The sequence below is a fragment of the Carlito syrichta genome, unplaced genomic scaffold, assembly GCF_000164805.1.
Source record: "Carlito syrichta isolate Samal-C Ts95f unplaced genomic scaffold, Tarsius_syrichta-2.0.1 Scaffold309080, whole genome shotgun sequence".
NCBI classification, from domain to species: Eukaryota; Metazoa; Chordata; class Mammalia; order Primates; family Tarsiidae; genus Carlito; species Carlito syrichta.
This window is the reverse complement of record NW_007253176.1, coordinates 72383-86004: the sequence shown is the minus strand read 5'-3', so window position 1 is coordinate 86004 and position 13622 is coordinate 72383. Positions and strand designations below refer to the sequence as shown.

Below are 13622 nucleotides of genomic sequence, written 5' to 3'. Positions count from 1 at the left end.
CAACTATTACACTTGAATAATGTAGCAAAAGGAATCAAAACAGCAAGCATAGATTTACGCAGCTATGAGTGTATATGTATATATTTTATCCCAACAAGTCTACTCTAAAAATCAAATAGTAGCTGTCACACTCTTGAACAAGGAAATGCAGGGCTTCCAAGATGGCGGCCATGGGCTGAAGCAGACAGAGTTTCGGTAATTAACGAAACAAAAGAAAACGTTCTACCTGGCTAGGGGCAGGGGACAGAACTATCATGGTAATTTAGTTTCTAATCTTAACCCTAGGGGAAACAGCTTTCGGGAACAAGGACTACCCAGTCTACCAGGAAATAGAAGTAAAAAAATATCTAGAAAGAAGCTAAACTTAGAAAGACAGAAACAATTCCGCCATGCACCTTCCATCAAGTGTACTGAGATTCACTTGTAAGTTTTACTGCCATGTATGCACACTGGTCACCAATCACACGCCAATATCATAGGTATAACTGATATCCTATGTCAGAGGCGATCTTCCAGATGGGCCTTTACAGGCCTCAGCCATGTAGCTATAGATGTTGGCTCCCAACACAGGTGCTTACTCTCTGTTGCTCCACTTGTTTTATTATTTGTTTATTTTTGAGTTGGAGTCTCACTCTATCACCCAGGCTGGAGTGCAGTGGCATGCTCACAGTCACCACATCTTCGACCTGCTGGGCTCAGGTGATCCTTCCGCCTCAGCCTTCCAAATAGCTGGAACTACAGGCACGTGCCACCATGCCTGGTTAATTTTTTGATTTATTGTAGGGATGAGGTCTCACCAAGTGGCTCAGGCTGGTCTTGAACCCATGGACTCAGGCAGTTTTCTCACGTTGGTCTCCCAAAGTGCTGGGATGATAAGCGTGAGCCACCGTACCTGGCCTCTATTTGTTTAATGTGCCAGGTGCTGGGCACAGGGAGAGGAATAGAATGTGACTAGCCCTTGGGACACTTACATTTTACCAGAGGAAGTAACACCCAAAGTCTGCTATAAAGCAGTGTGTCAAATCAAATGACAGTGATCCATCTGCTCCCAGGACTGGGATCCCCTTGGATGCTCCTCCGGGGCTACAGGACACAAGTGAACACCCACTACTCCAGGCCCTCTGCAGAGCTGATAGCTTTACGTCCTACCTGCTCTGAGGGTCTGAAGAAGTGTCCTCCTCCTCTTCCCCTCTCAGGATCACAGGAAACACTTTCAAAGGGGAAAAAAATCTCTCCCACTACTTTTTTTTTTTGTCATTCAGGCTGGAATGAAGTGGTGTGACTATAGCTCACTATAGGCACATGCCACTATGTCTACCTACTTCCTGATTTTTTTTTAAAGATGTTGCTCAGGCTGGTCTCTAACTCCTGGCATCAAACAATTCTCCCATCTCTGCCTCTTAAGTAACTGGGATTACAGACAGGAGTCACGGTGTTCCTCCCACCTTTTAAATAGTCTCCTAACGTTTTCAACCCTAGGGAAATGGTTAGGGAGAGGCCATCTTGCAGATGGGCTATAATGCCATCAGTAAAATTGATGCCACAAATAATGCAGATGACATGAAAGCACATACGTGTACACTGTAGAGTTCCGGCTCTCTACTGTTCTTGACCCCTTAGCCATGCACAAACCTGTCAGCTACTTTGGACCAAAGAAAGTGGTGTGAGGGCCCCCCTGCTTAGCAGATAAGCCAGCGACACTGCAGTGTCCTGGGGAGGAGTGGGTGTCTAGAGCCGGAGGGGCCAGCAAAGCCCTCAGAGGCCCAGGGACCAGAAACGCCAGGCAGATGCCAGCATGGCACAAGAGCCTGGTGGAGAGGGGCGGAAACAAAAACAGCTCTGCCAGGGTTGCAGAGGAGTGGCTCGCTTATTGTGAGGTCTTTTCCCCATTTCTCGTGTCCTCACCGGGATGTGTTCCTCACCCACATATCCTCATCTGCATTGACACCCACAGCCGCAGCAGGGTCCCCTTCCCACCACCATCCACGAGCGTATCCGTGTGAACGCTCCAACCCGTGTTCAGATGCTCGTGAGGAAGCTCCCTTCCCACGGTGGGCAAACCTAGCTTCCAGAAGTTAAAAAGAGTCAGTGTTGTTCCTGCAGGCCTTTGTCTTTCCTTACCTCTCTCCCAGGCTCTTCTCCTTCCTCTCCCTCCTCTGCTTTCCCTTCCTGTTTTCCTCTTCCTCCCTCTCAGCTGGTTCTTGATTTTCCTCACGCTCCCCTCTCCCCAAAAAAGTCTCCCTTTTCTCCCTTTCGGTCTGCCAAACCCACACTGTCCTAAAACATGGGCCTTGAGGTCTCTGACCAAGGCTTCCTTTGCCGAGAAGGGAAGCTCCAGGCTTGTGGCGTTTTGGTGGGAACAGGAAGGAAGGTGCAACCTGGGGGCTCAGAGGAGGTTTCAGAAGGTGGCTAGGGCGCACCAGGAAGAAGGGACTGGCAGTCTTTCCAAAGTATACATTCAGGCCATCTATCGAATATTTGCAGACCCCGGCCCTAATTTTCTGTCTCTTCATGGTGTCCTGGGCAGTCTCTCTGTTCTCATGGCTGAAACATCTTTTTTTCTTTTTAAAATTTTAATGTTTATTATTATTTTTTATAGAGACAAGGTCTTGCTATGATGCCCAGGCTGCTCTCAAGCTCCGACTGGAACGGTCCACCTGCCTCAGCCTCCCGCAGTGCTGGGATCACAGACATGAGCCACTGTGCCTGGCCTGAGACCACCTTTTATGCGTGGGTGCCTCCCAGATCTACACGCATCTCTGAACTTTGGGGTCATGAATTTAAATACCTGCTGTACACTCCCACCTGGCATTTCACATGCTCCCCACACTCAGGATGTCTAAGGCAGAAACGATCCCAGCTGGCTCCCGGCCTCCAGCGAGTCACGTTACCAGACACCCAGGGACTAGAGCCAAGCTGGAGCCAGTTTGTCTGTCCGTCATTCGACACATCTGTATCTTGACTTTTCCTCTCCCTCGTCACTGCTGCTGCCGGGGTGGACTCTTCCTCTTCTTCTTCCTTCTTCCTCTTCCTCTTCCTCCTCTTCCTCCTCTTCCTCTTCTTCCTCTTCCTTCTTCCTCTTCCTCCTCTTCCTCTTCTTCCTCTTCCTCTTCTTCTTCCTTCTTCCTCTTCCTCTTCTTCCTCTTCTCCCTCTTCTTCCTCTTCCTCCTCTTCCTCCTCCTCCTCCTTCTCTTCCTCTTCCTCCTCTTCTTCCTCTTCCTCTTCTTCTTCCTTCTTCCTCTTCTTCCTCTTCTTCCTCTTCCTCCTCCTCCTCCTTCTCTTCCTCTTCCTCCTCTTCCTCCTCCTCCTCTTCCTCCTCCTCCTCCTCCTCCTCTTCTTCTTCTTCTCCATAGATTTCATTTTTTCCAGCAGTTTTAGGTTCACTGCAAAACTGAGGATGGTATAGAGAGTTCCCAGATACCCACCCCTGCAAATGCACCGCCTCCCCCTTTTTCCACAGAGTGGGGCATGTGTTCAATGGATAGACCTACACTGACACATGATCATCATCCAGAGCTACATTAAGGCTCACTCTTGCAGGTGTACATTCTATGGGTTTGGACAAATGTGTAATGACATACACCCACAATTATGGCATCATACAGAGTAGTTTGACCACCCTGACAATCCTCTGTGTGCCACTTGTCCATCCCTCCCACTCCCTAATTCCTGGCAACCCCTGACCTTTTCGGTGTCCCTATAGTTTTGCCTTTTCTAGAATGCCATATCGTTGGAATCATGTAGTATGTAGCCTTCTCAGATTGGCTTCTTTCACTTAGTAATATGCATTTAAATTTCCTCTATCTCTCCTTCCTCATGACTTGATCCCTTATTTCCTTGTTTTTAAAAAATTTTTTCTTTTTCTTTTTTGAGACAGGGTCTCACATGTTGCCCAGGCAAGCAATTCTCCCACCTCAACCTCCCAAGTAGAGGGACTACAGGTGCGTGCACCACCCTGCTCAGTTGCTCATTTCCTTCTAGCGCCGAATAATATTCCATTGTCTGGATGTACCACAGTTTATTTATCCATCCACCTACTGAAGGACACCTTGGTGGCTTCCAAGTTTTGGCAATTATGAACAAAGCTGCTATAAACATCTGTGTGTGGGTTTTTTTGTGGACATAAGTTTTCAGCTCATTTGGGCAAATACCAAGGAGCGCAACTACTAGATTATATGGTGAAAGTATGCTGAGTTTTGCAAGAAACCACGAAACCATCTTCCTAAGGGGCTGTACCATTTTTGTTCCCTTCAGCAGCGAATGAGAGTTCCTGTTGTTCTGTGTCCCTGTCAGCACTTGGTGTTGTCAGTATTCCAGATTTTGGCATTCTGATATATGTAGTGGTATCACATTATTTCAGTTTGCATTTTCCTGATGACATATGATGTGAGGCATCTTTTTGTATGCTTACTTGCCACCTGTATATCTTATTTGATGAGATGTCTGTTAAGCTCTTTGACCCAGTTCTTTTCTTTTCCTTTTCTTTTCTTTTCTTTTTTTTTTTTTGAGTTGAGGTCTAACTCTGTCACCCAGGCTAGAGTGTGCAGTGGAACAATCGTGGCTCACCACAGCCTCAAACTCCTGAGCTCAGGCAATCCTTCCATCTTGGTCTCCCAAGTAGCTGGGACTACAGGCATGCATCACCACACCCAGATAATTTTTTTTGTAGAGATGAGGTTTCACTATGTTGCTCAGGCTGGTCTTGAACTCATGGGCTCAAGCAATCCTTTCATCTTGGCCTCCCAGAGCGCTGGGATTACAGGAGTGAGCCACTCAAAGTATAAAAGTTCTTTGTATATTTTGGATAACAGTCCTTTATCAGATATGTCTTGTGCAAATATTTTTCCTAGTCTGTGGCTTGTCTTTGCATTCTCTTGAGTGTCTTTTGCAAGGCAGCAGGGTTTGGGGTTTTTTTGTAATTTTTATTATTTTTTAAATTGAGACGGGGTCTCACTATGTTGCTGAGGCTTGTCTTAAACACTTAGCCTCCAGCAACAGGAGTTTTAGGATTTCAGTGAAGTCCAGTTTATTGGCTGTTTCAGTCATGAATTGTGCCTCTGGTGCTGTGTCTACCTTTGTGTGCCCCACACCGGTGGTCTCCCGAATCCCAACCCTCCCGAGATGCTTCATCCTGCCCCTGCTCTCTCGCACTTGGAGGATCTCTGCAAACTCTGCTCACATTGGCCTTCCAGTTCCTCACGGCCAGGCTCCTCCCACCTCAGGCCGCACCTGTCACACCTGTTGTGGCTACCTCAGTTGTTTGCCCAACCAACTCCCACTATCCTTTGAAACTCAACTCAGCATCACTTCCTCAGGAGAGCCTTCTCTACCATCTCATGCAGAGCACCCCCCTCCCCATTATATCTCCGGGTCATCCTTCTCCTTCCTTCTCCTTAGCACCGTCCTAAGATGCAGTTTCCCAGCAGTAGCAAGGTTGACATTTCAAGAGGGCAGGTGGAATTTCTTAGCTGGTCACTGTCTTATCTCCAGAGTCTAGCACTGTGCTTTGCGCATAATAATACTTTTTATTTTTTGTTTTGTTTTGTTTGAGTCAGGGTCTCACTCTGTTGCTTGGGCTGGAGTGCAGTGGCATGATTATGACAATCACAGCTCATGGCAGCCTCGAGCTCCTGGGCCCAGGGGGTCCTTCCACCTCAGCTTCCTGAGTAGTTGAGATGACCGGTGCATGCCACCACACTAGGCTCATTTTTAACTTTTTAAATTTATTTATTGTAGAGACCAGGTCTTGCTATGTTGCCCAGGTTGGTCTTGAACTCCTGGACTCAAGCAGTCCTCCTACCTCGGCCTCTAAAAGTGCTGGGATGACAGGCATGAGCCACCACTCCTGGACATTCTCATTTTTTTCTGAGCTGTCATTATTTATTTATTTATTTTGAGTTGGAGTCTCACTCTGCCGCCTAGGCTGGAGTGCAGTGGCACACTCACGGCCACTGCAGCCTCGACCTGCTGGACTCAGGCAATCCTTCCGCCTCAGCCTTCCAAGTAGCTGGATTCTTCCACTTCAGCCTTCTAAGCTGCTGGAACCACAGGCATGCACCACCACACCTAGCTAATTTTTACATTTATTGTAGAAGTGAAGTCTTGCCATGTTGCTCAGGCTGGTCTCGAGTCCCTGAGTCAGAAAATCCTCTTGCCTCCACCTCCCAAAGTGCTGGGATCATAGGCATGAGCCACCACACCCGGCCCAATTTTTGTTGTTGTTGTTGTTGAGATGAGGTTTTGCTGTTACCCAGGCTAGTCTCAAACTCCTGGGCTCAAGCGATTCTCCTACCTTGGTCTCCCAAAGTGTTGTGTTACAGATGTGAGCCACTGGGCCCAGTCCTTAATTGTTATTTTATTTTATTTTTTTCAGTTGGAGTCTCACTCTGTCGCCCAGACTGGAGTGCAGTGGCCGTTCCCGGCCACTGCAGCCTCAACTTGCCGGGCTCCAGTGATCCTTCTGCCTCAGCCTTCCAAGTAGCCAGAATTTCAGGCATGCGCTACCACGCCCGGCTGATTTTTTGATTTATTGTAGAGATGAGGTCTCACCAAGTTGCCCAGGTGGGTCTCGAACCTGCGGGCTCGGGAATTATTATTTTAATAGCAAAAACATCTGTAGAACCTTGCCCCAGAAACCCTCCTAAACAGTTTACATATTTAACTAATTCTGTGAGTATTCAGTTATTGCCAGTTTACAAAGTATCTGAGGTTGAGTTCATCCAGGATCACAGAGCTAGTAATTGGAAGAGCTGGGGTCCAGACCCAGATGATCTGGCTCTAGAGTTAATGTTCTTCACAGTACTGGATTGCTTCTCCAGTGCAATACATTTCTGTTGAATGAATGACTCCATCAGAGATAAAGATAGAGATAGAGATGATTAGGAAATGGTACGAGAATGCAGGTGGTTAAAGATCAGAGTGAATGAAGTTGCCATTTGCCTCTGAGGGCTCCCTGATGGTTGTTGACTGACTGACTGACTGATGGACTCTGGAGCAGGGACATGTACCCTGCCTCAGTCCCTTCTTCCTTCTGGGGATGGGCAGCATGAGGCAAACAATTGGTGGGACAATGTCTGAGTCCTTCTTGAGGGGAGTGTTGGAAGGATGCCACATGGGGTGTCAATATGGAACCTTCTGCGGTAGAGCCAGCCTGATCCGCAGACAGTGACCTCTGAGATGTCTAGGACATCAGTTAAAAAGATCCAGTCCATCTTCTCCAGCAGCTTTGGCTCAGTTCCAGACTCTTAAGTGTCCAGAGGGCCCCAAGGTCATTGCCCCCATTCCTGCATCTGACCCTATCCCTGCCCACATCAGGGCTCCATTGTTACCCACACTTGGGGGATTCCTACAGCCTTCCCAGTCACCTGTGTCAGGAAATTTTTCTATCCAGTTGCAGCACATAAAAGTAATTTTCCCAGACAGTGAGGATATAATTGAGGAGCCTTGGGAAATGTTCTTCTCCTCCCTGGGGAACACCTGAATATCATAACCTTAATGGACAGGATTTGTTCCCTGAGCCAGCTACTTCATTCAGTGATTCAAGGCACGTCTGTGTCCCTGCTCTTTTTATTTATTTATTTTTAGAGACAGGGTCTCATGCTGTCACCCAGGCTGGAGTGTAGTGGCATGACCATCACTCACTGCGGCCTCGAACTCCTGAGCTCAAATTCCCTTCAGCCTCGGCCTGCCGAGTCACTGAGACTACAGGAGCAAGCCACTGCCCCAGCCACAGTTGTCCTTACTCTTTAAGGGAGAAGAGAGGCGCTATTCATGTGGGAAATAAGGACTTGGTGGGCTTCCAGATTGGAATCACAAGCTTTGATGGAGGTAAGAGGCACGGAGAGAGTGCTGAGACACAGAGCAGCTGATATGAAGCCAGAAGACCCAGGAGAAGGCGGTGTTCGCCTTGGAGGCTGCTAAGCCCCTAGAATTGCTGGACTGAGATGAAAGAGGTTGAGCCTTCCTGAGTTAGTCTAGATTCCTGCTTCCTAGAACCAGGAGGAAGGTGTGCCCAGGCAAGCACAGAACAGCAGGGGAGGACTCTTGAGACCAGATAGGAGTGAGCCTTCCTTACTCAGGAGGCTGGAGTCAGAGACCTGAGGCCCAACCAGCATAGGAGACGAGCAGACGGCTGGCACACACAAGTATAACCAGGTGCTTACACCTTGAGAACAGCGAAGGGGACAGGCCCTGCGAAGGTCAGAGGCTTCCCAGACCCAGAATGTTGGGGATCCAACCCCTGAGCTTCTGTGGTTAACACCCACCCCCCCAGAAAGTTAGCAAGCAAAAGGAACTAGGAATTTGGCTGTCCTGGACAGTGCCGACCAAGTTAACCTTTTCTATAGAGTGGTTAGGACTGAACCTGCACTTGGTGCCATGCCACTTTATTGTGTGTTGGGTATTTCTGAGGGATTGCCCTTAACTTCTTAGAAAAGTCCCTTTTAAAAACTTTGTCTTGGCCAGGCATGGTGGCTCAGCCTCTAATCTCAGCACTTCGGGAGGCCAAGGCAAGAGGATTGTCTGAGCCCAGGGGTTTGATACCAGCCTGGGCAACTTGGTGAGACCTTGTCTCTACAATAAATCACAGAAACTAGCCGGGCACGGTGGCATGTGTCTGAAGTTCCAGCTACTTGGAAGGTTGAGGTGGAAGGATTGCCTGTGTCCAGCAGGTCAAGGCTGTGGTGACTGTAAGCATGCCATTTCACTCCAGCCTGGGCGACAAGAGTGAGACTCCAACTCAAACAATAAAAGTAAAAAAAAATAAAACCTCGTCTTATCATGTGAAGAGAAACAAGTCATTTACATGTTAAGTCCATTTATATGAAGTTCAAAAACTGGTAAAATGAACCTCTGGTGATAGAAATTAGAACAGTGGTGGGAACTTTTTGCGGTGATGAAAATATTCCATTTCTTGATTTAGATGTTGGTTACATGGGTGTATGCACTTGTCCAAGTTTATTGAACTGTATACTTAAAATCTGTGGATTTTGTAGTTCTAACTACTTGGAAGACTGAGGTGGAAGGATTGCCTGAGCCCAGTAGGTCAAGGTTGCAGTGGCCGTGAGCGTGCCACTGCATTCCAGCCTGGGCAATAGAGTGAGACTCCAACTCAAAAAAAAAAAAAAAATCTATGCACCTTACTGAGTGTGAATTATATCACGAACCAATAAATGACAACTTTTTCCCAAGGGAGGGGGAGAAGAGGTTTTTCCACTCTTCTTCACTGCAGAGAGACAGACAGCTGGGGGTCCCAGGAAGCAGCTGAGTGTAGTAGAAAGCTCTTGAGTCATTCTATGGTTCTGATTTGCCATTACTACTGAGGCCTTGGATGAGCTGACCTCCAATTTCCTAATCTTTTAAGTGGGCTGGGGGATTGGTATGATAACTAAATGAGCTAATACAGCCAAGTGCCTGGCATATAGCTAGTGAACAAGCATCTCCTCCTACAGGAAACCTTCTCTGACTTCTCCAGACTTCACCAGATACCTTCTTCTCTTACACACACCAGCCTTGGTGCATATGTAATACAAAGCTGTGTGTCAACAACAGTGCAAATCACATAAAGGTCACAGACCTTTATGGGCATTTATTGAATGGTCAGGCTGCAAGTATAAAATCTGCAAATGCCAAGAGCCTACTATATTGTATTATTTTTATATTTTTGGTTTTCACCCTCTCCCAGGCTCTCAGATCTTGAGGGCAAGGCCTGGGTCTTGCTCAGCTTTTTATCACCCAAGCTATAAGAAGTGCTCAATAAACATTTGGCGAGAGAGTAACTAATAAGTAAATTAGTGTGTGCCTGAGTAATTGAATGAATACGTGAAAGGATGCAAAAACTAGTGAACGTATGAATAAATGGATGAGTCAGTTAGTGCATACATGAGGGAAATAGGTGAATGGTGAATCAAGAAATAATAGAGAATTAAAGGACTGTGTGACAGTGGCAATACAAATGGGCCAGTGCCAGTGTGCCGGGAAGAGTCAGAGCGGGGGCAGCCTGATGGACTGCCCTGACAGAAAGCCCAGACGCTGGAGCCCTCCAAATGTACTCATCCTGGAGACTTCCCCTTCCTTCCGGCCTCCACCCGCCACCCCTCCACGGAGATAGGGTGCTGGGAGAGGATGACATGGAGCACGCCTCCAGGGGGTGGGGAGCTAAGTCTGTGGCTGTCCTCTCTCCTCCAGTACCCCCTGGCACAGGCCGTGAGGACCCGCTGCCTCCCCCAATGCCACATCCCCGAGCAGATGTCTCTCCTGTCTTGTCAGCAACCGAGCGGCTGTCAGGAGTTTGCATTATTTATCTGCTCGGTAACATTTACTGGGATTTAGTGTTTAATAACTGTCACTCCAATATATCTTTTCTTAATCCCTTCAGATCTGCTGCTGTAGCAATTTTAAATATTTATCAACACGGTACGTGCATTCGCTGGTTGGGTTGCAATTTTCTTGTAATTAAAGATTTACGAGATACTGCTGGGGACTTACGAAGGATTGGTAGAGATCAAAGGGGAGGAGAGATCTGGTCCTGGAATCTGTTGCTTAGAATCCAAAGCTAGAATTTGCCCTCCTTGGAAAGGTGGAAGCTTATTCACTGGTGTCCAGAGGTCCTTTCCTGTTCCTCTCTTGTTCCCTCTCTTACTCCTGTGTTCAGAGTGAGTGGACCTCATGGCAAGATACAGGCACTGGTGCCTTCCTTGGGGATCCCTGTTAAGTGCCAGGTGTGGGCTATGTGCTGGTGACAGTAGGAAGCAAGACAGAAGTGTCCCTGCTGACACAGGGTTTATATTCTAGTGGCAGAGACAGGCCATAAATGTGTAAACTAATAAATGTTTAAAAACCATTTTCAATTCTGATGGGAATAAACAGATAATGACTGAGGATGGGACACTAATATCAGTGTACTTCATTACAAGCAATAGAAACGGGCTCTCAACTGGGCATGGTGGCTCAAGCCTATAATCCTGGTACTTTGGGAGACCGAGGTGTGGGGATTGAGCCTATGGTTTTGAGAACAGCCTGGGCAACTGGGAGATTTTTCATCTCTACAATTAAAAAAAAAAAAAAAGCTGGGTGTGGTAGCATATGCTTGTAGTTCCGGCTGCTTGGAAAACTAAGGCAGAAGTATCGCTTGAGCCCAGCAGTTCAACGCTGAGGTGGCTGTGAGCATGCCACTGCACTCCAGCCTGGGCAACAAAGTGAGACTCCAACTAAAAAACAACAACAAACAAACAAACAAAAACGGGCTCTGGAAAACTTAAGCAAAAAGAAATTCCTGGAAGGACAAGGAAAGTTCATAGGATCAAAGGGAAAGAGAAAAAGAATAAAGAAGGCATAGGAACCAGGATTTTTCTGGGTATCTTTCCAGCAGGCACTAATAGTCTCTTCAGGGGTTGGCCATTGGGGCAAATTCCTGCTTACAGTGTTCTGTGTCTGTGACACTTTGTTTAGGGTTTACTATCCAGGGACAGAGGGCCCTCACTCTTTGGCCAGGGCAGACCAGGATAGAGACCAGGGAAGCTTGATGGACAGTTTTGCCAGGACTAAATCCATTGGGGGAGGGGCAGTTATCCAAAGCAAGATCTGGGTGATGACCCACTGGAAGAGGTTCCAGGTAACGGGTGTGCCAAAATATCATGTGTGCATTCTACTAGACCTTTCTGAGGACATCTGAGCTGAAACAAAACGAGAATAGCCAGAGACACACAATGAACTGGGGGAAGAGGGAACATCAATCATGAAAGCCTTGTGGTGGGAAAGAGCCCAGTGGGCTTTCTGGGGTAAATGTGGCTGGGTTCTGCTTTCCCTCACACTTCAGGCTTGAAAAACAGGCTCATCTCTAGTCCTAAGAGTCTCCCCGGCCATGTCTGGAGGCCAGAATTTTGCTTATTCCAAATAGAATAAAATAAAAGACCCATCTCTAGGGAACACTCTCCTAGCTGCTGTGACAAGGAGACCAGGGAGGGTGGAATTCTGGTTGTTTTTCCGGAGGCCTGCGGTGGACCAGGTGTTAGGTTCTTAGACTAAGGATGGATAAGACACAGATACAGCCCTTGGAGCATTTGCCAACTTGTGGGAGGGGGAGCGTGGGGGGGGGATATAAACAGACCATGACAGCAGGGCCATGATAGAAGCTGGAGAGTTGAATTGAAACCTTCTTTCTAAAACAGGTGGCCAGTACTTTGAGCAGCACAACATGGTGGCCACCTTGCCTGGAAGGAGAGATGACCTAAGGTAAGGCTCACGTGCTTTGCTAATAGCTGAATCACGTGCTTTGCTAATAGTTTGGCCAGATGGTCAAAAATGTGGAAGGGGTCAAATTCAAGAACTGGTGACAAAGAAGTTTTAGGAAAAAAGAGATGTGGACAGGCCTCCTGGAATGGGCAGAGAATATGAGAATATTTATGTTCCATGTGGACTTTTACCAAGCGTCATCAGGTAGGCAAGATGGTCCACTCCAAGAGTGCTTATTAGTCTTTTTCTCCAGTGACCCAGGGTTTGCTCTGTGAGCTCATGAACAGGTAGGCTTGGACTCAGCTGAGGGCTTGGCAGAGGCTTACCTCACGGATGCACTCAGACTAGCCTGGTGGCTACTGTTGCTGAATGCCCAGCATGCCAAGGTCCAAGCCAACCCTGAGCTCCTGATGTGATACCATTTCCTGGGGAAGCCGCCTTCTGCTTTCTGCCGGGTTGGTTATTTCAGATCCCATGGAAGTGTTCAGATTGTCCCCCGGGAACATACCTTCCTGGTGGAATGAAGAAGTGCCAAGCAGTCACTTCTGTAGTGATGGGGTCTGCAGACGCTTTTTAATTTTTTTCTCAGGGAATAGATACCTGGTGAACTGGGCTATGGCAGACAGATCTTGCTACTGTGGATGCATCATCAAAAGGGTCTGAAGACAGCTATGAAGTGGTTCATGAGCCAGAGGCAGCTATAGGAATGAATGAATTGCCAAGTCTTGACACATTTATGCTTGGCACAGGGCTCGGTGTTTGTCATGCTGATGAGGGCATGGGCGTGTGGCAGTGTGTGTACGCGCGTGTGTGCTGCATGTCAACATCTCATCTTTCGGATCAGCTGGGGAGGGCTTGAAGGCAAGCAATGATTAGAGAGGCCTCGGAGGGAAGGGAAGAGAGAGGGAGTCAGGCTCTGCTCCCTTGTGTATTCAGGGCCTAGCATCATTTCTGTCACAGAGTAGATTCATTTGTTGAATGAGACAAAAAGAAAAGAAAATGAATGAACATGTGTATCCCTTGGGTTGGATGGAATCTCAGAGATTTTCTAGTCCCTCCCCAACCATATGGGAGTCTCTTTGATGGCATTCCTGACTGGTACCCACCTAACTTCTGCATATTACTTATTCTAATAATTCCAGCTACAATTTGTCAAGGGCTTACTATTGGAGACATTCTACTTCATATACGTTCATCTCATATCAGCCACAAAACCCGACGAGGTTTTTTGTCTGTCTGTCTGTTTGTTTGTTGTTTTTTGAGTCAGGGTCTCTCTCACTCTGTCACCCAGGCTGGAAGGCAGTGGCATGATCACAGTTCACCACAGCCTCGACCTCCTGGACTCAGGCAACACTCGCACCTCAGCCTCCTCAGTAGTTTGGACTACAGGT

The 13622-nt window shown here is 47.5% G+C and overlaps 1 long non-coding RNA gene across 1 annotated transcript in view; it reads left to right on the top strand.

The window, feature by feature from the left end:
• LOC110596425 overlaps positions 1-13622 on the top strand; it is a 49306-nt gene that overhangs the window by 21370 nt on the left and 14314 nt on the right. Inside the window, exon 2 of the long non-coding RNA XR_002482450.1 lies at positions 12168-12231. This is a non-coding gene — a long non-coding RNA (uncharacterized LOC110596425). The remainder of the gene's footprint in view (positions 1-12167; positions 12232-13622) is intronic.